Source organism: Lepus europaeus, chromosome 7 (genome assembly GCF_033115175.1).
Source record: "Lepus europaeus isolate LE1 chromosome 7, mLepTim1.pri, whole genome shotgun sequence".
Taxonomy (NCBI): Eukaryota; Metazoa; Chordata; class Mammalia; order Lagomorpha; family Leporidae; genus Lepus; species Lepus europaeus.
Genome location: NC_084833.1, coordinates 76,349,190 through 76,373,556, shown reverse-complemented (window position 1 = coordinate 76,373,556; position 24,367 = coordinate 76,349,190). Strand labels below are relative to the sequence as shown.

The following is a 24,367-nucleotide window of genomic DNA, read 5'->3' as shown; positions in this document are numbered from 1 at the left end:
CCAATTCTGTTTTTAAGGCTCTCTAATGTGTTTGTCATTTGATCTATTGAATTCTTCATTTCATTATGATTTCTCGTCACTAGCACAGTTTCTTGTTCTACTAGTTGTTTCATTTCATTTTGATTCCTCCTTAATATTTCATTTTCATGAGAGAGATTTTCTATCTTGTCCATGAAGGATTTCTGTAGTTCAAGAATTTGTTTTTGAGAACTTCTTAATGTTCTTATCAATTTTTTGAGATCCACTTCTTGCATTTCTTCTATCTCATCATCTTCATAATCTTGAATTGGGGTGTCTTTTTCATTTGGGGGCATCATAGTGTCTTCCTTGTTCTTGTTACCTCGGTTTTTGCGTTTGTTGTTTGGCATGTTGGAGATATTTGGTTTCCTCACTGTGTTGTTTTTTCTTGTTACACTATGGCTCTATGTTAAGTGGACTGTCTGCTTTCGGTGGAGCCTTAGAGGCTTGAAATGAGTGTGGCCTGAGAGCTGTGTTTGGTTCCTCAGGGTTGAGGGTGTGTCAAAGAGAACACTCCCAGGTTAGGTGTGGTAAATCTCTTTCTTTCTTTCTTTTTTTTTTTTTGATTCAAAAGGCAAGTAATTCCGCACAGCTGAACGGAATTGGAGGTAGTTAGCAGGCAAATGATATACCCACAGGAGCCAGAGATTGGAAGCTCTTTCCCCAGGACCACACAGGGAATCTGTGCTGCCCTCAGTGTGGGCTCCAATTCTCCTGCAGTCTCCCAGTAGGTTGCCAAGTTAGATGCTAATCTCCTGTTAATTCACCCCTCCCCCCAGAGTCAGGTTTTTCTGCTAGGCTCAGGGCTGGTGCAGACCTGAGGTCGCCCTGCTTATGACATATGTCCAAAATGGCGCCTGCTGTTTGTCTTGCTCGCCTTTGAGGAGTGAGCGGAGAGAGAGAAACTCGTGTCCATATCGGTCATTTTTTTTTTTCCTCTCTGTCTTCTAGTTAGCCTGGTGAACTTTTCCCCACGGAGTTTCAAGCCTCGTTCCCTCTAGTCTCCTCTTTCCGCTTGCCCGCTGGTGTCTCGGGCTATTGGGGTTCGGCTCACCTCGCGTTCCAGCGCTTGTGTGTTGAGTCTGCCGCTGGTGTCCTGAACTTGGGCTCCCATGCTCTCCATGCAGGTCCACTGTTAATCACTAGTTCCGGAAGAGTTTCCTCTGCTGTTTCTTCCCCTACTCTTCCTTGACCCTGCAGTATCTCCACTTTTATTAACCTGTCTCTCCCCCGGACTAATAGTGTAGAACAGAATAGAAGTGCCAGATTTCAACCCACTCATCTACAACCAACTTATATTTACAAAGGAGCTAAAATCAATCCCTGGAGTTAGGACAGTTTCTTCAAACAATGGTGCTTAGAAAACTGGATCTCTGCATGCTGAAGTATGAAGCAAGACCCCTATCTTACACCTTACACAAAAATCCACTCAAAATCAAAGACCTAAATCTACAACCTGATACCATGAAGTCATGGAAAACATTGGGGAAACCCTGCAAGACATTCACATAGGCAAAGAGTTCTTGAAAAAGACCCCAGAGGCACAGGCATTCAAAGCCAAAAATGAAATGAGATTATACCAAATTGAGAAGCTTCTGTGCTGCAAAAGAAACACTTAGCAAAAGGAAGAGGCAACTGACAGAATGGAAGAATATATTTACAAACTATGAAAGTGACAAAAGATTAACTTCCAGAATCTATAAAGAGCTCTAGAAACTCAAAAACAACAAAACAAACAACCCAGTTAAGAAATGGGCAAATGATTTAAACAGGCGTTTTTCAAAAGAGAAAATCCAAATGGCCAACAGGCTCCTGAAAAAATGCTCAAGATCACTAACCACCAGGGAAACGCAAATCAAAATCACAATGAGGTTTCACCTGAACCCTGTTAGAATGATTTCATGCATAAATCAACACACAACAAATGTTGGTGTGCATGTGTGTAAAAAGGTACCCTAATACACTGTTGGTGGGAATGTAAACTGGTACAGATGCTGTGAAAGACAGTATAGAGATTACTCAGCAATTTGCATATATTTAAACCTACCATATGACTCAGCCATCCCACTCCTGGAAATTTTCCCAAGGGAAATGAAATCAGCATTTGTAAGAGTTATCTGCACCTGTATGTTTATTGCAGCTCAATTCACAATAGCTAAGAAATGGAATCAACCCAAATGTCCATCCACTGAAGACTGGATAAATAAATTATGTACAACATGGAACAACACACAGTGGTAAAAAGATAAAATCCTGATGTTTTCAACCAAATGGCTGCAAGTGGAAAACATTATACTTAGTTAAATAAGGCAGTCCCTAAAGGACAAATACCATATATTCTCCCTGATCTGTGGTAACAGAGTGTCTAAAATATATAGAAGTGAAATTGACACTTTGAACAGCCCGTGCTAGACTATTGAGGAATAATTTTTTTTCATACTATTTGTAAAACTCTTTACTTAGTATAGTTAATCTTCTGTGTATAAAGTTAATTGAAAATAGATGTTAGTAAAAAATGAGAATGAGAAGAGGAGAGGGAGGAGAAAGGAGGATGGCAGTGCAGGTAGGGTGGGAGGAATCACTATGTTCCTGAAGTTCTACATATGAAATGCATGAAGTTAGTATACCTTAAATAAAAGGTTTCTGGGGAAAAAAAAAACAAACTTTTTTCTCTGCTAATTTTGGAATTGTGGAAATCTCATAGAAATTCATATTAAGTTAATCTGACCATACTGTAGCTCTAGGAAACTGGTTATTGATCAAACTAAAGAGCCCCTCAGCACAGTAAGACCATAAATCCAGACATTTCTGGTTAGTGGTGTCTTTCAAGGGGGATTTTTATTTCCCCAAAGATTATAGTCATGAAAGAAGCAATCACAATGAGCTTTCTAAAAGTAAACTGATTAGTAACCTGATATAGCAAGATTCATGAGAAGTATTTTATAACTGGAAGTCCACAAGAGAGAAAAAATAACAGGGTTTTTAGATATGTTCTTATATATATATATATATTTATATATATATATATATATATATATATATATATATATGATCTAAATCTGAAAAAAATGAAAGTTTCTTTAAAAAATAACTTGTGGGAAGAATTAAACAGAAATTTGGAGCCTAAGAATAATGATAGTTAATATCTTAAAAGAAAATGTTACACATGATTTTTTTTTAATTTAAGACATTATAAAGGTTATAAAACTTAATTTGAACATACAACCTACCTAAATTGAACCAGGAAGACATCGAAAACCTAAACAGACCCATAAGTGACACAGAAATTGAAACAGTAATAAAGGCCCTCCCAACAAAGAAAAGCCCAGGACCAGATGGATTCACTGCTGAATTCTACCAGATATTTAAAGAAGAATTAACTCCAATTCTCCTCAAACTATTCAAAACAATCGAAAAAGAGGGAATCCTCCAAAATTCTTTCTATGAAGCCAGCATCACCTTAATTCCTAAGCCGGAAAAAGATGCAGCATTGAAAGAGAATTACAGACCAATATCCCTGATGAACATAGATGCAAAAGTACTCAATAAAATTCTGGCCAATAGAATGCAACAACACATCAGAAAGATCATCCACCCAGACCAAGTGGGATTTATCCCTGGTATGCAGGGATGATTCAATGTTCGCAAAACAATCAATGTGATACACCACATTAATAGACTGCAGAAGAAAAACCATATGATTCTCTCAATAGACGCAGAGAAAGCATTTGATAAAATACAACACCCTTTCATGATGAAAACTCTAAGCAAGCTGGGTATGGAAGGAACATTCCTCAATACAATCAAAGCAATTTATGAAAAACCCATGGCCAATATCCTATTCAATGGGGAAAAGTTGGAAGCATTTCCACTGAGATCTGGTACCAGACAGGGATGCCCACTCTCACCACTGCTATTCAATATAGTTCTGGAAGTTTTAGCCAGAGCTATTAGGCAAGAAAAAGAAATTAAGGGATACAAATTGGGAAGGAAGAACTCAAACTATCCCTCTTTGCAGATGATATGATTCTTTATTTAGGGGACCCAAAGAACTCTACTAAGAGACTACTGGAACTCATCGAAGAGTTTGGCAAAGTAGCAGGATATAAAATCAATGCACAAAAATCAACAGCCTTTGTATATACAGGCAATGCCACGGCTGAGGAAGAACTTCTAAGTTCAATCCCATTCACAATAGCTACAAGAACAATCAAATACCTTGGAATAAACTTAACCAAGGACATTAAAGATCTCTACGATGAAAATTACAAAACCTGGACGGGGCACGGCGGGGGACACGGCGGCCACCAAGGGGCTCGATTGGGCAACAGCGGCGGCGGCGGCAGCAGCGATGACGGGTCTTCTTCCTCCTCCAGCCCCTTGCCCTCTTTTCCTTTCTCCTTTCCGGCTGGATCTCGTCCACTTCCCCTAACAGCGGCCCCAATCCTACGTAAAGGCATGACTTCCTGGCACCTCAGGGAAAACAGGGTACAAGCCCAGAAACTATTTCCCCACCACCACTTGTTGAAAAACTGACCTGAAGGCGTCTCCGCTTTTGATCAAACGGGAAAAGTGCCAGGATTTGATGCGTCTCTGGCTTTGTGCTGGAGACCATTCCCTGCTGAGTATCAAGACGAAAGAAACTGGAAACTAATCCGAACTGAATTCAAAGTAAAAATGGAAAGATTTGTAGTAACAGCACCACCTGCTCGGAACCATTCTAAGACTGCTTTGTATGTGACTCCCCTGGATCGAGTCACCGAGTTTGGAGGGGGCTGCATGAAGATGGAGGAAAGCTCTTCTGCACTTCTTGCAATGTGGTTCTGAATCATGTTCGCAAGTCTGCCATCAGTGACCACCTCAAGTCAAAGACTCATACCAAGAGGAAGGCAGAATTTGAAGAGCAAAATGTGAGAAAGAAGCAGAGGCCCCTAACTGCATCTCTTCAGTGCAACAGTACTGCGCAAACAGAGAAAGTCAATGTTATCCAGGACTTTGTGAAAATGTGCCTGGAAGCCAACATCCCACTTGAGAAGGCTGATCACCAGCTGTCCGTGCTTTCCTGTCTTGCCATGTGAAGAATGGAGGCTCCATACCTAAGTCAGACCAACTGAGGAGAGCATATCTACCTGATGGATATGAAAATGAAAATCAGCTCCTCAACTCACAAGATTGTTGACAAGGAGGTTCCACCATTGTGATCAAGATAAATAATGTGGAGTATTAAAGTTATGTGTTGATTGTGTGGTTCATTTTTATATTTATTTCATTTAAAATCATGTGATGCAGAATAGTTTTGTAATGTGTATATAGTTGCAGGCAAAAAAAAAAAATCTCACTGCAAAACTTCTTAATTTTAGTCACCAATGGTATAAAGCAAAACTTAGGTTTAGAGTGTGCTAGGATTCCTGAAACCTGATGGTTATCTTTAAAATTGATGGTTTTTCTCCTGAAATGTTTGTGCATGGAAGAGCTGCCCTGCTTTTTTACCCTATTGCCATATATGATTATTCCTTGTGAGATTACTTAATTACTTGGATTGAAGACTAGTGTAGGAAATTGAAGCTGCTGCCAGGCAACACCACACAGAGTAACGTAAAGAAATTATTTCGATTAGCGGATCCTCTTCAAACAGGAAGGGGTGATGGGAAACTTCTTTATCTTCAGCTCCCTAGCAGAAATAATTTTATTTCAGCTATATTTTATTTGTACATGAAATGGTTACCTTAAGTAGCCTTCAGTTCCCCACTGTCTTTTTACTCCTTTTTAAATGCTTAATGTATTTAGTAGCAGCTTCAAGTGACCAAAAGACTAAAATCTTTGTGTTTTTTTTTTCCTTTGCTGTTTTTTTTTTAACTTTTATTTAATGAATATAAATTTTCAGTGTACAGCTTATGGATTACAATGGCTTCCCCCCCCATAACTTCCCTCCCACCCGCAACCCTCCCCTCTCCCACTCCCTCTCCCCTTCCATTCACATCAAGATTCATTTTCAATTCTCTTTATATACAGAAGATCAATTTAGTATAAAATCTTTGTTTTAGTGTCCGTGCCAAGAGCCATGGGGAATTTTGCAGTGACAAGATTTTAGTCTCTCACTATGAACACATTTTCGAACCATAGTTTTCATTTTGAGCATCATCTTGAATTTGCAGACTTTTCTTTATATGTTAGTGTTAAAAGACTTTGGCATTTTAATTTAATGAGGTAGATAATTTATGGTCAAGTTTCCTTTTTACAGAGAATTACTACTTTCTGGATGATCAATCAGATCATATGGAAATTACTTTCTAAACATTGTTTTCCATAAGATTTTCTAAGAGTTTATTTAGGTATGTAGATTAGAGACAAGTTTACTTCCACTTTTATCTGTTTTGCCTCTGGTGGTGCAAAGTTTTTAAGCATGGCTGGTAAAGAATTACCTAGAAATTCTGGTAAGATTTTGTAGTGGCAATCTGGCAGTATCCTTGCATAGCTATTTGGGTAAGGACATAAGTCAGTTCTGTTAAAGGTCAACCATGTTCAGGAAATTATCTCTGTCTGAATCTCAAACTGTAAGATTATCAGAGTAGCTTAGCCCAGATAAATATTCATCAGAAACCTAAATTATATTTTTAAAAAATGTAACAGCTGAAAACTTGAACTAGAGCTTTAATTAAAAATCTTAAATTCTTTGAAAACACTCAAGTTCAAAATGTTTATAAAATATATTTCTATTACAGAGCACTGAGAAATGATGCCATATGTGACTTGGAGTTATCTGAGGTCACTTTACAACAAATCTTCATTAAAAAAAAGCCAAAGTGAATAAGAAAAAGGTTATATTTTGTATTTTTCAGAAACAACTTTTTAAGTTTCTTCTTACAGACTTAAGTTTCTAACTCAGGTTGTCGGAGTGGCCATCTGATTTTAGATTTTGACTTATTTTCATTTAAAAAAGTAAGCCTGCCACAAAAAATCATTTGACAAAATTTAAACTATACCAATTTTTTTCAAGTTTGGTTATGTTAAAGTAGCACAGTAAATACCTACAGTAGTGCTCTCATTAGTAAAGAACATGCATGGGGAGACAAGCAGCAAAGTATAATCAAATGTGATTCGCTTTTACTTCCTCGGGAAAGGAATTTGCAGGCAACCATGTTCAATTGAATTGTCTAAGGTGGTAGATGATCTAAACAGCTAGGGAAATAATTGAATTTTATAGCATTTTTCAGAATACAAAAATAAGGTTAGCTATACAATCATTCTATTTCTTTCAAATTTCAGGATTCATACTGCTCCCTATTTTGGTATATGCACTAACCACAAATGTGTAGTGGCAGAACAGCTTTTGGTAGTCCTGAACAGTAAACTGGATGATGGTGCACTAGAGAAACATCCATAATTTGCATTTGAGTTCTGATAGTTACTACAGATGTAATCATTTAGGTCTTGTATATCTTAATGTATTTTTCCAGGCTCCTAAATATCCCCACATTCACTATATCTACGAGCATAGTCCATTTTACTCTTAGGATTAATTATATCATGTCCTTAGAAGTGTTTAACATCTTGTGGGAGTTAATATTAATGTTTCTTTACTGATTATGAGACTTGTTCCCTAAAACTGGTTAGCATTGTCTCCTCGTTAAATAAAGACAGAATGATTGTTTTGGCCTTCTCAAACTGATACAAGTCCATGAAACTGACTGGCATATATTAAATAATAAATGAGAATGTCTGAGGCATATGCTGCTTTGGAGGTATAGTGAACATGTGTACAGAAGCTTTCAGTCTTAACTATATAGTGTTAGTGTGATGCTACACTATTAGAAAAATGGCAACTTTTTTCTATTTTATAAGTTGTACGCATAAACATAGCTTTGTAATGTTTGATTTATAAACTGCTTTCTTCAATACATGTTTACCTGTTAATAGTGTTTTCTCCAAGTTTGATAGTATGTCTTCCAGAAGTTCATATATGCTTATAGTAAATAGTTCCTAGCTTGTTGAAATGTTAAATTTCTTGTTGGTTTGTTTGTTTTTTATTTTTTGGGCATATAGCAAGCTTGAAGGACATTGTAATCATTTTGTACAGGGTGAAAATTTAGAAAGATTGTGTATGAGAGCCTATATAGTTATTTTATCCATTATCATTTTTGATTAAGATTTCTTTCATGTTTTGTTTTTAATAAAACAAATGCTATTTCCAGTTAATGCATTTGGCCCTACTGAAATTTCTGGGACCAGAAAACTATAAAGAAACAGTTCTGCATATTACAATTGTAACTAATTAAGTATCAGCTTGGGATTATTGTGAAGTATTAATTGCTTAAAAACTATTGTATGTACAGTTGGCAAGGTCTCCAAGCTGAAAGTTTATTTTGCCTGAAAGAATTTGTATGTGAATGTTAATGAAAAACACATATAAGCAAAATAAAATTTAAGGTGGTCCAAAACAAAAGCCACAAACAATTCCTCATTTGGTGCTTAGTCTTCATAAGGGCTCTCCATGTTTGACATGGCCCAATTGCCTTTAAATGAGAACAGAATCACCTTAAAACATGTTAATTTGATTCATTTACAAGAGAGATTAGTTCAGTAATTTCATTGCAAGAGTTCGTTGAAAGTAAATTTTTCAGCTTCTGATCAGCACTGAATAAATGTGAATAGTGAAGTGGCTATCCTAAACCTTGGTTAATCTCAACCCATATCACCATAGATCTCAGAAGTAAATACAGTTCTTATCTAGCGGTATTCTACTTGTATCCAGAATACGGTGTTAATTAAAAGTTTACTATGTTCACTTTTGTATTTCCATGCTTCTTTTTTTTGCTCATGCATGTATCCTTAGTATAAATGTGTTGCTTTTAAAATTGTCTGCTACTTTTAGAAATAAATTTCAAAAAAAAAAGTTAAAAAAAAAGAAAATTACAAAACCTTAAAGAAAGAAATAGAAGAGGATACCAAAAAATGGAAAAATCCTCCATGCTCATGGATTGGAAGAATCAACATCATCAAAATGTCCATTCTCCCAAAAACAATTTACAGATTCAGTGTAATTCCAATCAAAATACCAAAGGCATTCTTCTCAGATCTGGAAAAAATGATGCTGAAATTCATATGGAGGCACAGGAGACCTTGAATAGCTAAAGCAATCTTGTACAACAAAAATAAAGCCAGAGGCATCACAATACCAGATTTCAGGACATACTACAGGGCAGTAGTTATCAAAACAGCATGGTACTGCTACAGAAACAGATGGATAGACCAAAGGAAGAGAATAGAAACACCAGAAATCAACACAAACATCTACAGCCAACTCATATTTGATCAAGGATCCAAAACCAATCCCTGGAGTAAGGACAGTCTCTTCAATAAATGGTGCTGGGAAAACTGGATTTCCACGTGCAGAATCATGAAGCAAGATCCCCACATTTCACCTTACACAAAAATTCACTCAACATGGATTAAAGACTTAAATCTACGACCCGACACCATCAAATTATTAGAGAGCATTGGAGAAACCCTGCAAGAAATAGGTACAGGTAAAGACTTCTTGGAAAATACCCCAGGAGCACAGGCAGTCAAAGCCAAAATTAACTATTGGGATTGTATCAAGTTGAGAAGTTTCTGTACTTCAAATGGAACAGTCAGGAAAGTGAATAGGAAACCGACAGAATGGGAAAAATATTTGCAAACTATGCAACAGATAAAGGGTTGATAACCAGAATCTACAAAGAAATCAAGAAACTCCACAACATCAAAACAAACAACCCACTTAAGAGATGGGCCAAGGACCTCAACAGACATCTTTCCAAAAAGGAAATCCAAATGGCCAACAGACACATGAAAAAATGTTCAAGATCACTAGCAATCAGGGAAATGCAAATCAAAACCACAAAGAGGTTTCACCTCACCCCGGTGAGAATGGCTCACATTCAGAAATCTACCAATAGGAGATGTTAGAGAGGATGTGGGGAAAAAGGGACACTAACCCACTGTTGGTGGGAATGCAAACTGGTTAAGCCACTATGGAAGTCAGTATGGAGAGTCCTCAGAAACCTGAATATAACCCTACCATTCAACCCAGCCATCCCACTCCTTGGAATTTACCCAAAGGAAATTAAATTGGCAAACAAAAAAGCCGTCTACACATTAATGTTTATTGCAGCTCAATTCACAATAGCTAAGACCTGGAACCAACCCAAATGCCCATCAACAGTAGACTGGATAAAGAAATTATGGGACATGTACTCTATAGAATACTATACAGCAGTCGAAAACAATGAAACCCAGTCATTTGCAACAAGATGGAGGAATCTGGAAAACATCATGCTGAGTGAATTAAGCCAGTCCCAAAGAGACAAATATCATATATTCTACCTGATCGGCGACAAATAACTGAGCACCAAGGGGGAAACCTGTTGAAGTGAAATGGACATATGAGAAACAGTAATTTGATCAGCTCCTGTGCTGACTGTTGTTGTACAATGTAATACTTTGTCCATTTTAGTATTTTACTGTTCTAGTACTAGTGGTTGAACTCTGTAATTAACACACATTTTTAGGTGTTTAAATTTTAACTGAAAAGTGATCCGGGTTAAATATAAGAGTGGGAAAAAGAGAGGGAGGAGATGTACAATTTGGGACATGCTCAATCGGACTTGCCCCAAATGGTAGAGTTAGAAACGTGCCAGGGGATTCCAATACAATCCCATCAAGGTGGCATGTACCAATGCCATCTCACTAGTCCAAGTGATCAATTTCAGTTCACAATTGATCACACTGATAGGTCTAAGAGTAAAAGGGATCGCACAAACAAGACTAGTGTCTGCTAATTCTAACTGATAAAATCAGAAAGGGAGAGAACGATCCAACAATGGGAAGCGGGAGACACAGCAGACCCATAGAATGTCAGATGTCCTAAATAGCACTCTGGCCTCAGAATCAGCCCTTGAGGCATTTGGATCTGGCTGAAGAGTATTGTAGGCATCGAAAGCCAAGACACTCTAAATGAAAAGATCTCTGCGAGTGAGATCCCAGTGGAAAGAACAGGGCCATCAAAGAAGGATGTACCTTTCTCTGAAGGGAGGAGAGAACTTCCACTTTGACTATGACCCTGTCGGAATAAGATCAAAGTCAGTCGGCGAACCCTAAAGGCTTCCATAGCCTTGGCAACTCATGACTAGAGCCTAGGGAGATTACTGACACCATAAACAAGAGTGTCAAATTGTTAAGTCAACAACAGGAGTCACTGTGTACTTATATCTCATGTGGGATCTGTCCTTAATGTGTTATCCAATGTGAAGTGATGCTATAACTAGTACTAAAACAGTATTTTTACTCTTTGTGTTTCTGTGTGGGTGCAAATTGATGAAATCTTCTTTACTTAGTATATACTGAATCGATCTTCTGTATATAAAGATAATTGAAAATGGAAAAAAAAACTTAGTGTTAAATGGGAAATTACATAGAAAATTAATCAGTTTTTTAAAAAAATATATATCATGTAGGATCTCTGTCCTTAATGTACTGCACACTGTGATTTAATGCTATAACTGGTACTCCAACAGTATTTTTTCACTTTGTGTTGCTATGTGAGGGCAAACTGTTGAAATCTTTACTCTATATATACTAAACTGATCTTCTGTATATAAAGAGAATTGAAAATGAATCTTGATGTGAATGGAAGGGGAGAGGGAGCAGGAAAGGGGAGGGTTGTGGGTGGGAGGGAAGTTATGGGAGGAGGGAAGCCATTGTAATCCATAAGCTGTACACTGGAAATTTATATTCATTAAATAAAAGATAAAAAAACTTAATTTGAATACCAACACGAAATCTTTGAAAAGTCTTGCAAGTTAAAACAAATATATGAAACTACAAAATTCTTGGTGAACAATAAAAAACAGCTATACTCTGAAAACTATGTCATGATCAATATTCTTATTTCACTATAAGACAATGTGGCTTGGATTGCAACACAGTAAAAAGCCTTGTTTACTTTCAGGTGGAAAAGCAAATAAAACAAATTGTACTGTAGCTATTATTAGAAATTTCTCTTTACATTAATAGAGATTATAACTTCTCAATTAGAAGCACTAAGAAAATATTTTTGTCAGTTATTGTAGGATTTTTTCTCTTTTTTTTGTTTTAATGTTCTATTTATTTATTTGAAAGACAGAGTTAAAGAGAGAAAAGGAGAGAGAGAGAGAGAGAGAAATGAATGTTCCATGTGTCGGTTCACTTTACAAATAGCCACAATGGATCCTGGGCAAAGACAGGATCCAGGAGCTTCATCTAGGTCTCCCACATGGACTTAGATGCACGAGTACTTGGGCCATCTTTCACAGCTTTCCCAGGCACATTTGCAAGGAGTTGGATTAGAACTCAAGAAGCTGGAAATCCAACTGGTGCCCTTACAGTACACAAGCATCACAGGCAGCAGATTAACCTGCTAAGCAAAAATGCCAGCCTCCTGCAGGATTTTTCTTACAGAAAACCTAATAAATAGTATTGTTTTGGATGAAATTTTAAGGTATAATTTTTCTATAAATATAATCCTTCTTTAAACCTTGCCACAGTTAAAAGCATATTTTAGAATCTATAATCCTACCAATGTATTTTTTAAAAACCTTGGGGCCGGTGCTATGGTGTAGTGGATAAAGCTGCCACCTACAGTGACGGCATCTCATATGCATGCCAGTTCAAGTCCTGGCTACTCCACTTCTAATCCAGCTCTCTGTAAGGGCCTGGGAAAGCAGTAGAAGATGGCCCAAGTACTTGCGCCCCTGCACCCACGTAGGAGACCCAGAAGAAGTTCCTAGCTTCTAATCAGCTTAGTTCTGGCTGTAGCAGCCAACTGGGGAGGGTACCAGCGGATGGAAGACCTGTCTCTCTCTCTCTCTCTCTCTCTCTCTCTCTCTCTCTCTCTGCCTCTCCTCTGTGTGTAACTCTGACTTTCAAATAAACAAATAAATCTTAAAAAAAAAAAAAAAAAAAACAAGGAGGCCAGCACCGTGGCTTAACAGGCTAATCCTCTGCCTTGCGGCACCGGCACACCAGGTTCTAGTCCTGGTTGGGGCGCCAGATTCTATCCTGGTTGCCCCTCTTCCAGGCCAGCTCTCTGCTATGGCCCGGGAAGGCAGTGGAGGATGGCCCAAGTGCTTGGGCCCTGCACCCGCATGGGAGACCAGGAGAAGCACCTGGCTTCTGGCTTTGGATCAGTGAGATGCGCCGCCCGCAGCGGCCATTGGAGGGTGAACCAATGGCAAAAAGGAAGATCTTTCTCTCTGTCTCTCTCTCTCACTATCCACTCTGCCTGTCAAAAAAAAAGAATGAACATTTAATTATTTGAAACAGAAAAAACATAGTATTTAAACTGTTTATTAGAGCTCATAAGAGAATCTGGTAGAGTAGCAAGATGTAAAATCAACACACAAAAATCAAAAACATCTGTATTTACAAACAATTACATGGGCTGAGAAAGAATGTGTAAGATCAGTCCCATTCACAACAACTACAAAAAATATAAATGTCTTGGGATAAATTTAACGAAGGATGTAAAAGATTTATCCAGTGAAAATTATAAAATATTACGGAAAGAAATAGAAGACACCAAAAATGGAAAAGTCTTCATAGTCATAGATTGGAAGAATTAATATAATCAAAATGGTTATACTAAAAGAAGATGGTCATACTACCCAAAGCAATGTACAGATTCAGTGTGACCTCATTCACAAGAAGATGTTCGCAGATTAACCAAAGATGTTCTTCTCAGATTAAGAAGAAAAAAAAGACCCTAAAATTCATATGGAAATATGAGACCCCAAATAGTTAAGCAATCTTAAAAAGTAAAACAAAGCTGGAGGCAACATAATACCAAATTCCAAGACACACTACAGAGTAGTTATAATCAAAACAGCTTGGTAGTGGCACAAAAACTGACATGTGGACCAATGAAACAGATCAAAACCCCAGAAATCAATCAACTAATCTTTGATAAATGGGGTAAAACCACTACCTGGAGAAAGGACAATCTCTTCAAGAGGTGCTGGGAAAATTGGATCTCCACATGCAACAGGTTGAAACAAGATTCCTACCTTACACCCTAAACAAAAATCAACTCACAAAGGATAAAGGATCCAGACCCAAGACCTGAAATCATCAAATTACTAGATGAAAACATGGGAGAAACACATTGGCATAGGCAAAGACTTCTTGGATCAGATCCGAGAAGCACATGCAATTAAAGTGAAAATGGACAAATATGATTAAAGCAAGCTAAGACGCTTTTGTGCAGCAAATACTCAACAAAGTTAAGAGGCAATCAACAGAATTGGAGAAAATATTTGTAAATTATATATCTGCTAAAGGATTAATATCTAAAATATATAACGAGCTCAAGAAAACAACAACAAAGTACGCGATCCACTTAAGAAATGGGCAAAGAACATGAAAAAGCATCTTTCAAAGTATGAAACACAAATAGCCAACAGAAAAATGAAAGAAATGGTCATAGCTATTAGGGAAATGCAAATAAAAATCACAATGAGGATTCACCTCACTCTTGTTAGAATGGCTATTATCCAAAAATCAAAACAATAACAAATGCTGTCAATGATGTGGAGAAAAAGATGCCATAATACACTGTTGGTGGCAATGTAAACCATTAAGGAAGACAGTATGGAGATTCCATAAAAATAGCCTCGGATGATCACTAACGTCATAAATAAGAATGTGGCCAGTGCCGCAGCTCACTAGGCTAATCCTCTGCCTTGCGGCGCCGGCACACCGGGTTCTAGTCCTGGTCGGGGTACTGGATTCTGTCCCGGTTGCCCCTCTTCCAGGCCAGCTCTCTGCTATACCAGGGAGTGCAGTGGAGGATGGCCCAAGTGCTTGGGCCCTGCACCCGCATGGGAGACCAGGATAAGTGCCTTGGGGTCAGCGCAGTGCGCTGGCCGCAGCGCGCCAGCCATGGCGCGACAGCCGCAGCAGCCATTGGAGGGTGAACCAATGGCAAAAGGAAGACCTTTCTCTCTGTCTCTCTCTCTTACTGTCCACTCTGCCTGTCAAAAATTTTAAAATAAATAAATAAATAAATAAGAATGTCAATTGTTAAAAGAACAACAGGAGTCACTGTTCATTTATTCCCCATGTAGGATCTCTGTTCTTAATGAGTTGTACTATGAGAATTAACTGTAAAACTTGCTTTCAAACAATATTTTATACTTCGTGTTTCTGTGTGAGTGCAAATTGTGGAAATCTTTACTTATAGAGTTGGTATTCTGTATATAAAGCTAATTAAAAACAAATGTTAATGAAGAATGGGATGGGAGAGGGAGTAGGAGGTGGGATGGGAGTGGAGATAAGAGGGCAGGTATAGGGGGAAGTATTGCTATATTCCTAAAGCTAAACCTATAAATCTGTATTCATTAAATAAAAGCTTTCTTAAAAAATAATATGAATAATTATCTACCATATGACCCAACCATCCAACTCCTGGGAATTTATTTGAAGGAAACAAAGTTAGCATATTGAAAGAGTTATCTGTACCCCCATGTTTACTGCAGCTTAATTCACAGTAACTAAGATACAAAATCAACCCAGCTGTCCATCAACAGATGACTGGATAAAGAAAATGTGAGATTTACATATGTATATAAATGTATATAGATATTTATATACTAAGAAATACTACTTGGCTGACACCATGTCTCAACAGGCTAATCCTCCGCCTTGCGGCACCAGCACACCAGGTTCTAGTCCCGATCGGGGCGCCGGATTCTGTCCTGGTTGCCCCTCTTCCAGGCCAGCATTCTGCTGTGGCCCAGGAATGCAGTGGAGGATGGCCCAAGTGCTTGGGCCCTGCACCCCATGGGAGACCAGGAGAAGCACCTGGATCCCGCCTTCGGATCAGCGCGGTGCACCAGCTGCAGCGCGCCGGCCACGGCGGCCATGGGAGGATGAACCAACGGCAAAGGAAGACCTTTCTCTCTGTCTCTCTCTCTCACTGTCCACTCTGCCTGTCAAAAATATAAAAAAAAAAATACTACTCAGCCATAAGAAGGAATGAAATCCTCTCTTTTACAACAAAAATGGCTGCAACTGAAGAACATTATGCTTAGTGAAATAAGCTAGACTCCCAAAAGACAAATACTGTATGTTTCCTTTGATTTGTGGAAGCTAATAATTAGAGTACAGAGAGAGCAGCAAGATGGCAGAATAGGAAGGGAGCACACTGATAGTCCGGGAAGACACAGTTTAATAAAAGTGGAGATACTGCAGGGTCAAGGAAGAGTAGGGAAAGAAACAGCAGAGGAAACTCTTTCAGAAGTAGTGATTCACAGTGGACCTGCATGGAGAGCGTGGGAGCCCAAGTTCGGGACACCAGCGGCAGACTCAACACACCAGCGCTGGAATGCGAGGTGAGGCGAACCCCAATAGCCCGAGACACCAGCGGGCAAGCGGAAAGAGGAGACTAGAGGGAACGAGGCTTGAAACTCCATGGGGAAAAGTTCACCAGGCTAACTAGAAGACAGAGAGGAAAAAAAAAAAAAAAAGACCGATACGGACACGAGTTTCTCTCTCTCCGCTCACTCCTCAAAGGCGAGCAAGACAAACAGCAGGCGCCATTTTGGACATACGTCATAAGCAGGGCGACCTCAGGTCTGCACCAGCCCTGAGCCTAGCAGAAAAACCTGACTCTGGGGGGAGGGGTGAATTAACAGGAGATTAGCATCTAACTTGGCAACCCAGTGGGAGATTGCAGGAGAATTGGAGCCCACACTGAGGGCAGCACAGATTCCCTGTGTGGTCCTGGGGAAAGAGCTTCCAATCTCTGGCTCCTGTGGGTATATCATTCGCCTGCTAACTACCTCCAATTCCGTTCAGCTGTGCGGAATTACTTGCCTTTTGAATCAAAAAAAAAAAAAAAGAGAGAGAGAGAGAGAGAGAGATTTAGCACGCCTAACCTGGGAGTGTCATATTTGACACACCCTCAACCCTGAGGAACCAAACAGAGCTCTCAGGCCACACTCATCTCAAGCCTCTAAGGCTCCACCAAAAGCAGACAGTCCACTTAACATAGAGCCATAGTGTAACAAGAAAAAACAACACAGTGAAGAAACCAAATATCTCCAACATGCCAAACAACAAACAAAAAACCGAGGTAACAAGAACAAGGAAGACACTATGACACCCCAAATGAAAAAGACACCCCAATTCAAGATTATGAAGATGATGAGATAGAAGAAATGCAAAAAGCGGATCTCAAAAAATTGATAAGAACATTAAGAAGTTCTCAAAAACATTCTTGAACTACAGAAATCCTTAATGGACAAGATAGAAAATCTCTCTCGTGAAAATGAAATATTAAGGAGGAATCAAAATGAAATGAAACAACTAGTAGAACAAGAAACTGTGCTAGTGACGAGAAATCATAATGAAATGAAGAATTCAGTAGATCAAATGACAAACACATTAGAGAGCCTTAAAAACAGAATGGGCGAAGCAGAAGAGAGAATATCAGACTTAGAAGACAGAGAACAGGAAAGTATACAGTCAAACCAAAGAAAAGAAGAGGAAATTAGAAATCTAAAACATATTGTCGGGAATCTTCAGGATACTATTAAAAAACCCAACATTCGGGTTCTAGGAGTTCCTGAAGGCATGGAGAGGGAGAAGGGATTAGAAGGCATTTTCAGTGAGATACTAGCAGAAAATTTCCCAGGTTTGGAGAAGGACAGAGGCATCTTAGTACAGGAAGCTTATAGAACCCCTAATAAACATGACCAAAAGAGATCCTCACCACGACATGTTGTAATCAAACTCACCACAGTGAAACATAAAGAAAAGATCCTAAAATGTGCAAGAGAGAAATGTCAGATTACTCTCAGAGGATCTTCAATTAGACTCACAGCAGACTTCTCATCAGAAACCCTACAAGCTAGAAGGGAATGGCGAGACATAGCCCAGGTTCTAAGAGAGAAAAACTGCCAGCCCAGAATAGTATATCCTGCAAAGCTCTCATTTGTGAATGAAGGTGAAATTAAGACTTTTCATAGCAAACAGAAACTGAAAGAATTTGTTGCCACTCATCCTGCCCTGCAAAAGATGCTTAAAGATGTGTTACACACAGAAACACAGAAACATGGTCACCAATATGAAAGAAGGTACAGGAAGGAAACCTCACAGCAAAAGATCACAGGAAGCTCAATTTCTCTTTGACATAGAATTAGACTCTGATGCTCTGTTAAAGCAATGTGTTAAAGTAATCTATTATGTTCTCTTGATGTCTGTTAAATTCTAATTGTTCAAAAACAGCTGAATTTTTATTAAGAGCTATGGGTTATTTAAATATGTGCTTATTTTCAAAGATTTGAATAATCATCTTGTAACAATGATCAAATTTGGTCTATGTTATGTCATGATTTTAAGGAATCTTATTTCAACTAGATATTTTGGATTTTGAGCCTTCTTGGCATTCTTGACAGGCATTCAAAAAAATCAAGGTTTCAAACCATCTGGACTCTAAAATTTCCAGTAAATCTTGGACTTTGGTTTTTCCAGTTTGGGCCCAACTGAAAAAATCGAAGGACCTATGTCTCTCATCTTATAGAGACACCAACTAATCAGGCTATTTGGATTATATTAGAAGTACTGTCAAGATGTGACGTGGTACCAAATTTTAAGTTTCTATAATGGAAAATGCTATTAATACAAATGTTTGAGAATTAAAAAGTCTAATGATGTTACTAGACATGATAGTTATCTTAATGAGAAAGCCCCAGAGGCCTAAAGGGTTAAATACTTGTAAAATACTACAGGTGCTTTCAAAAATACTGTGAAGTAAGCAAGTGCCTCTTGTTGGTTGATGAGTTTATAATTTTAAACATGGCGACTTAAAGTCTCTTTTCATCCACAGTTATATATGATGTGCTGCTCATAAAACTAAAGCGTTGTTGGTTCTGTGTTTAGCTGTCCTCCTATAGGTTCCTATGGACTTTTTCCAGCCACTTCTATTGTATTCAGTACTTTGGGATGGCTCTGTAAACAGATGAAGCCAATAATGTATTAACAGTACCAACTGAGAGAAAGAATGGTTAACTGAGGTTACTAAAAACAAAAAGCAATTCAAATCAATTGGCAATCTACAAAAAGAGTTAAAGATTTTAAAAGCTAGTATTAAAATAGCTATATTGGTCTATTATGTTATGTTATATGTGTGTACATATTGTATGTCCACATGGGAAAATTTTATTAAGAGTTTTATTTTAAATGGCTTATACATAAGATTGTCCATAAATTTAAGCTGTTAAAATCAATCAAAGATACATTTTAATTTGAGTGACCTGAATCTGTGTATCATATGTTTTAAACTTGTTGGTAGAAAGAAACTAAAAACATTTTAGATGGTTGTGCTTAAGTTTACTGGTTAAACAAACTACACCATGTTAGATGTTTAAGATTGTTTCCAAATACATGATTCCTAAAATGTATAGAAGGCATTGGACCTTCTGGTAAATGTTTTCTTAAGTTGTTATCTAATGGTTGAAACTGTTTGCTAAGTATTCATGTGATATTGCTATTGTCAGCAAGCGATCTAGGACTTGCTCCCTCATTTCTCTATTCTAAGCCCAACTTATTCTTTCATTTCTCTATTCTCCTCAAGGTAGGAAACTAATTCTATTATAAAGGAATCTGTAGGACGCACAATTTAATCTTTAGACCTTATAAAAGAGATGGCTAACATTTTTCTGTAATAGCATAGCCAAAATAAGAACTTAAATAATAATCTCATAGCTAGATTCACTTCGCCATCAGCAAAGTATACAGTAAGTAGAAAAAAACCTCCCTTTCAGACCAAAGGGAAAGAAAGTTTTCAACTGAGAATATAATTTTCCTCATGGGCATTGTCTACCTTAGAAAAACTACGACAGAACATGCCTGTGAATATAGACTTGTAGTTCAGGCCACCGAAGATTAGAGATGGGACACGGGCACTCCCTTGACTTGCATCCTCTGGTCTGCTTTAACACAAACCAGGAGGAAAAGAAAGCTCGGCATCAGAAGCAATGGGTGGCAGGCCTATTAATGGCTGATCTGTACAGTGATCTGCCCTCAAGGAGACCCAACATGCCAGTCCACTGCAGTGGCTTTCAATGTGGTAAGCCTGGGCTTCAGCAGAAGTCAGCTTGTGAAGAGCCCTGGCAGCTCTGCCAAGAGTTGGATCACTGGAAATGGACCTGCCCTGGAGTCGAAGGATGCCCAGGTCAGAGCCACAGATCTTATTGGCTCTAAGCTGAAAAGCCCTTCACTCAGCCCAGCTTCCAAAGTGATCACTGCAGCTGAGGGGATGGTCAAGTAGGGTCATAAACATTGCAGGCAGAACTGTAAATTTCTTGTTCGAGATGCCCCCTGCCTTTACCTGGCCAGCTCTCCTCCCAGGCCAGCCAAGTAATGAAAGTCAACAGAGTGCCTTCCCCTAGGAGATTCACACCTCCCTTAGGATATACCCCATGTGAAGAGATAGATAGGTCTGGGCCTCTTAACTTACAAGGCCTAAAGCCCACCAGATTATTACCAGGCCCCTCTGTGAGGTTCTATTTGCCTCTCAATCAGAAAACTTAATTGTAGCTTCTTCAGCACCTTTCTTAGCTCCTCTAATAATGACTCTGTCCTTTGTTCTAGGCCCTGTCTAGCGTACTTGGGCCTCATTCCTTTGTAATCATAACCTCTACTCTACCACCAATGGCTCTACTCCCAACCTGTGTGTACTGATGGTCCTCTTCCCCACTTAATGCTGTATAATTGTTCAAACCTGGTAAATGCCACTCTTAGGATCATTGGTTACTATCCTCACTCTGTCTTTTATGACCTTGTCTAAATATGATCAGAGTCGGCGAACTTGGAAGGCTTCCATAGCCTTGGCAACTCATGACGACAGCCTAGGGTGGTTACTGGCGCCATAAACTAGAGTGTCAATTTGTTGGGTCAACAACAGGAGCCATTGTGCACTTGCTCCTCATGTGGGATCTCTGTCCTTAATGTGCTGTACATTTTGATTTAATGCTATAACTAGTACTCAAACAGTATGTTTCATTTTGTGTTTCTATGTGGGTGCAAACTGTTGAAATCTTTATACTAAATTGATCTTCTGTATATAAATAGAATTGAAAATGAATCTTGATGTGAATGGAAGGGGAGAGGGTCCAGGAGAGGGGAGGGTTGCGTGTGGGGGGGGGAAGTTATGGGAGGGGGAAGCCATTGTAATCCATAAGCTGTACACTGGAAATTTATATTCATTAAATAAAAGTTAAAAAAAAATAATTAGAGTACAAAACAATGTAATTTATATTTAGTAAAATTGACATCTTGAGACTTGATTACTGTTTGTAGCCTTTGTCTATACTCTTGCACAAAAGTGGGCTTTCTACTTGTTGAAATCTTTATTTACTGGAGGATTAAGCCTGTTACTACAAGTAAATTGAAATTATGTTATTGTGAAAAATAAAAGGAACAAAATCAAAAGAAGGTATGGGGAGAGTAGGAATGAGGGAAGGTAGGAATTACCATCTTGTCTTAAAATTATATATTTGAAATACATGAAATCTGTTCTCATTACATGAACAAATTTTTTTAAAATAAAAAAAAGAAATATTAGGACAACCATTTTAACCAGAATTGTCTAGATGCTATGTGAAACTTAGAACTCTAAAAGCAGAAACCTCCAACAGCTGGAATCCAGCTTAAATAAACAAAATAAATCACTTCTGACTGCAATTCACTCTCAAAACTTCTAATCAGGTTTCCACATGCATCAAACAAGAACATTACCAACACTAGTAAAGTGTGTTTGCTAATTGTGCAGCAAGATAAAATACAATAGCAAAGGGGACAACAGAATTCCTTGTTAAATACATGATTATCTATGCAGTATCTTTCACCTTTAAGGTGAGAATTTTGCTTCTAATACACTTTTTAAATAAAGATAAAAAATCTGGCCCATTTTAGCTCAAATTGTTAAATCATTTATTGGAAACTTAAGTCACATAAAACATAATAGTTCATAGACAAATTATGTATAAGTAAGAAATGTAAAATTCATATTCAAACCATCTATAGAAGAGAGAAAGTACTTAATTTCTCAAGGCTGTCCTTAGGTATCCTGTACTCCAAAATACTTTGGAGTTATTTGTCTTATATACTTTGTCTTATAGAAAAAGAGTATTGATTATGACAGCTTCATGTATTTGTTTTTGAAATGTATACCATGCATAAATTCCCTCCGCTTAAGAAAAATTTTTATATATGTGTGTATATGTAACACATATGTCTATAAACATATCAACAAAAACATGTGTATATATGCATATATATCACTAAATACAATTATGAAATCCAGATTGTGATTAAAATAATAAACTTAAATAACTATTAGAAGGTTACTAATATTATTAGTAAACAAAAATACCTTTGCATTAAATTTTTTTTCTCCCAAACAGTTCCTTGTTTTTCTATATAATAAAACCCTAAAACCATATGAAATCAGAAATGGCATGCTTTCAGTTCTTTAAATGGGGGGGGGGGGGGAGACAGTAGACTTATCTTGTGGAAAAGAGGAAAAATTAGCAAGTGACTTTTCCCTTATATAGGACTTTCTCAGTTCAATAATCACTCTTTTTCTATATATATAAATTAACAAAATAAATAGATGAAAATGTTTTCATCCACTCCTTGCCCCCATCCTATCCGCCACTCTGTAGGAATTAGAAGCCCAAGTAACACTTACTGATGTTTATTAACCTGTTAATAGTGTAACATACATTTTATGTGAATGCATAATTGGACCTCACTTATCACTTTATGACAGGGTTTGGCTCTAAAATGCTGCAGCAAATCTGACTAAAGCAAATCTGACTCATTCTTTTCCTACTTAATTTTTACAGCATCTCACTATATGCCAAGACTGACAAGAAATCTCATTTGACAGGTTCTCGGGTCTTATTTTCACAAGTGTCAGTTATTTAAATTCTCAGTTCAAAATCCACTGATATAAATCACTAGTAAAGAATATCTGAGAAGATATGGAAACTAAGGTTGGTGTCTCACAGACTTCTACATACTTACTCCCTTTCTACGGTAATAACAGAAACCCAATTACCAGTTAGCTATTACTAGTATGGCCATGTGGCTAAGTTCTGTATAATGAAATGTAAGCAGAAGTGTTGCGTGGGAGGTTTTCTTAAAGAAAGCTAATTTAGACAGGAGGGACCCTTTTTCTTCTTTGCACCATTCACCTTCCTTCTGTATCATGAGATAAGAAAGATGGCTAGAGTTCCAACAGTCATCTCAGCACTTGGAGCAACTTTAACCATGAAATGGATTCACAATGGTGGTAGAACAGATAGTCAACTGGGTGTAGCTTCTCAGCTCTGAACTGCCCACTTTCAACCTCCTTTCTTGTAACAAATAAAATTTTCTCTTGTTTAAGCCACTATATTTTGAGGTTTTCAATTTTAAGCATCGAGCCCAATCTAAGTAATCTATATGGACCAAAAAATAGAAACAGAATGGAGAAACAGAAAGGTTTACAACATAAGACATTTAACAATGTTGTGATCAATGATGGACCACATATACAACGGTGTTCCCATATGATTATAACGGAGGTAAAAAATTCTATCATCCAGTGATATCATAACCATCACAATATCATAGCATAAAACATTACTCACAAGTCTGCCGTGATGCTAGTGTAAGCAAAACTTACTGTGCTACCAATAGTATAAAAGTATAGCATACACAATTATATACAGCACCTAATACTTGATAATAAGTTACAATGGCCAGGGCTGCACCAGGCCAAAGCCAGAAGCAAAGAACTCCACCTGGGTCTCCCATGTGGCTAGGAACATCCCAGAAAAATTATCAAAAGCTACTAAAGCAGCTATGAGATGCTCTTTCTCTCTTTCGCTCTTTTTCTTCTCCATTTGAGTCATACCTTCAAACTACTCTTTGACAAGTTAGCGAATAAATTCTGGTTCATATAAACACTGAAAATCAGGCTTTTTTTTTTTTTCCTTTTCCAAATGTTGTAGACAAATCACATGCTCAAATTTGTTCTTGTAATTACTGGTTTTACAACAGAAGGAATCGTCACTTAATATTATTTGTAATTAAAAGCAAATCATTCGCTTAAAAAAGTTTGCAAAATATATGTTTTTGGTCTTTTTAAATTCTGATTAAAAGAGTGAAAAATCAAAAAAAGTGACTCTTATGTCTAAAATTTTTTTTTTACAATTTTAAAAATATTTATTTATTTGAAAGGGAGAGTTACGGAGACAGAGAGAACTTCCATCCACTGTTC

General features: G+C 37.8%; 1 protein-coding gene and 1 pseudogene across 3 annotated transcripts in view; one reads left to right on the top strand and one right to left on the bottom strand.

The window, feature by feature from the left end:
- The window catches only part of TMEM135 (transmembrane protein 135), a 305,852-nt gene that overhangs the window by 57,535 nt on the left and 223,950 nt on the right, over positions 1 to 24,367 (bottom strand). The window lies entirely within an intron of this gene.
- LOC133764613 (CGG triplet repeat-binding protein 1-like) lies at positions 4,380 to 5,822 on the top strand (annotated as a pseudogene).